This window comes from Puntigrus tetrazona, chromosome 5 (genome assembly GCF_018831695.1).
Source record: "Puntigrus tetrazona isolate hp1 chromosome 5, ASM1883169v1, whole genome shotgun sequence".
Lineage (NCBI taxonomy): Eukaryota > Metazoa > Chordata > Actinopteri > Cypriniformes > Cyprinidae > Puntigrus > Puntigrus tetrazona.
Window position 1 is genome coordinate 21,380,837 of NC_056703.1, and position 2,855 is coordinate 21,383,691.

A 2,855-nucleotide genomic window follows, 5' to 3' on the forward strand; every position below is an offset into this window, starting at 1 on the left:
CTGCCCCATGTCCCTCAGCACCTCTCTTGCTGTGGGGGTCCTTAGAGGGTCTTTGGGATCAAGCCCAACATTGGAGTCAATACCTGCTGTGAAGACACCAAAAGCACCTCCCAACACAAACCCTGCCGGCGACAGAAATACTGCATTAGAGCTGTTGGTTATGAATGAAATACATATTGATCATGGTAATATCTCCTCGTTACAAAACCAGAGCACATTATTCTTTTAGTTTGAACTATTAAGATAACACGAAGTGTAACACTCGAGTATACCGTGTTCACTGATGAACTGTCAGACAGGACAACACGGATTTGATCTGGTAACTTTGCAACATGCGCAGGACATATAAAACACATTAAATGAGCGGTTGTCAGTGAATTACCTCCAACACATGCTATGAGTGATTTAAACGCGCAGCTCTCCATTCCCCTCTCGATCATCTTCTGTTCATCTGTCTTCTGAGGGCTCGGTAAAGCTCCCATAACAGTCGGGTTCAGGTTTTTAATTTGCCTTTTGTCACCGATAAGGTGGTCCAGAATAAGACTATACTGTAGTGGAACATTTTCCGCCGCTGAAGCAGTTGCAGATTGACCTGTAGAAACTGATATTGAAGCCTCCGTGCTCTTTGCGGGCGCAGCCATGTTGAAAGCGTGTGGTTCATGTCACGCAGACGTTCAACGAGAACACATTCGTCAATTTTCAATAACAGAAAACAATTAAATGACAAAAATAGTCTTGGTTAGTTATTAAGTCCCGTAAATACTTACAACGGTGTTTTATATGCGATGCAATTTTTTTTGTCACAGAAAAATATTTAAAGGGCTTCACAACCCATATATTTTGTACACATTTCTAAAAATAATAATTGGTTCTGTAGATTCGACAGAAAGGGAGGTGACCTTTGCATTACCACTGCAGTTCACCTATTACGACAGTCCTGTGACGTTTATATAACGAGTTTTTGTGTGTACTGAATCTCAAAATCACTTACTTTCCTTGTGATTATTAAAGACACAGTATATCTGCAGTGTCATTATTTCTTGAATAAATAATACAAACAGCTAAAACGCAGTTAAACATAAAATATATTGTAATTAAATAGGTTATTTTTTTTAAATAGTTTTTCTTGCTTATGTATTAGAAAAAATACAGCTACTACACCAACTACAATTCCCAGCGTGCCCCTCGTTCACTGCACCAAAGTGTCGCGCGCTGCCCCTAGCGGAGGAGTTCCGTTGGCGCTCGAGCATCTTCGGTTAGTGACAGCGTCGGCGGCGCTCCTCGTCGCTCGGGAACAGGTGAGTCTCAACCTCAATTTATCATTGTTTTTCTGGTTTTGGATGTTATATTGTCACCGCAGTCATTCCGTTTAGTGCATTTTATCACTTCACGGAATCATTTACAGCCGTCGTTGGGACAAGCACTGTACTTACCCGCACTTTTATCAACGGATGTTGTCGTGTTGCGCGCGAGAGTGCGAGCTGCTGTTTTTAACGGTGACCGCCGTCCGACTGATGAGCTTTCGCACCGGCCCTTTGCTCTGATAAGGATAGTGAGTCAAAGCTCATACATTCCTGTCATTTTATGTTCGTTATGTCGCGTGATGTCTTCGGATAGCGACACAGTCACAGTAAGCGGTGGGAGACTGCAGTAGTTCCGAGACACCAGTCGCTGCTGAGATGCGTCGACAAGATCTGACATGACACGTTCAAATGATTTCACTCCGATACGGTTTTTGAGCCGAAATGCCAACGAAACTCAACTGTGAAGTGTTTAAGTGTTACACTGGTTCAGACGCTGGCAACATAATTACTGTCACGCAGCTATGTTAGTGTCAAAAATGTATTGCCAATTCACACAAATCACTTAATATCTATCTATCTATCTATCTATCTATCTATCTATCTATCTATCTATCTATCTATCTATCTATTCTTGAGTGTTTCAGGCTGGTCAACTTTGCAGGAAGATCCGTCAGGCTTTATTATCGCGCACCCGAACTGTCAACAAAAAACTTTTGACTGATACTTGCTTGGTTTGCGTAGACGTTTTATAAAGCGGCGAAAAATCACTTGCATGCGTCTTCTCGATAATGTCGTATGCGGATAATGTTATGAACAAATAGTCCAGCCCGTTCAAATAAGGTTCGAGCGGCGAGCCGTTGCTATGGCAATAGGCGATAGACTTAAGTTGGCGAGCGTTTACGTTGCTTTCATGCTTTGGTTAACAAATTTATGGTTAATAAAAAGTCGATCGCCGTGTAAATGTGTATGCTGGAAATGCTTATCATTTAGCTGTGTTGTGTTTAGTTGTGTGCTTTGGAGCACCTCCAGTCTTCTCAGCATTTGTTCTTGGTTAGAATATTGTGCAGCGGTAGCAGAAGTTCTTGTTTTTACTATGGGCGTCTGTGAGAAGTTGCTTTCTGAATTTTAATAGATCCCTAAAGGCTTATTAAGTGCTCACACACATTAGGATGCGACCACAAAGCTGCATTTTACATCTGGCGCATATTCTCATGAACAGAGCAGTGAAACCTTCAAAACAGACAGTAAGGCATCATTATGGGATTGTAAAGCACCTGGTTCATGGTGCTGTCATGTGCGCATCTTAATGGCGTAACTGAATAATGTTGGTTTTGCAGCCATATTGATTAGTTTGGGGTTGTTCCTCATGGTTGAAACTGTAGAAGCCCATTTTCTACGTGGGAAAAATGTATCTCGCAATTTAGATTTGGTTTCTCACAATTCTGACTTTTTTCATATGAATACAAAATTCTGAATTGTATGAATTTTAATTTTTTTCTGCAATTCCAAATTTGTATTTCATAATTCTGTTTTTTTCCTCACAATTCTGCC

At 41.1% G+C, this 2,855-nt stretch overlaps 1 protein-coding gene and 1 pseudogene across 2 annotated transcripts in view; one reads left to right on the forward strand and one right to left on the reverse strand.

The window, feature by feature from the left end:
- LOC122344668 overlaps nucleotides 1-1,032 on the reverse strand; it is a 2,561-nt pseudogene extending 1,529 nt beyond the window's left edge.
- A 128-nt stretch (nucleotides 1,033-1,160) lies between these two features.
- The window catches only part of LOC122344666 (cytospin-B-like), a 39,300-nt gene continuing 37,605 nt past the window's right edge, over nucleotides 1,161-2,855 (forward strand). Inside the window, exon 1 of one of the 2 annotated variants that reach the window (XM_043238190.1) lies at nucleotides 1,161-1,298. The gene's annotated coding sequence lies outside the window, so the exon portion shown is untranslated. The remainder of the gene's footprint in view (nucleotides 1,299-2,855) is intronic. The other variant, XM_043238194.1, reaches the window with a different exon arrangement.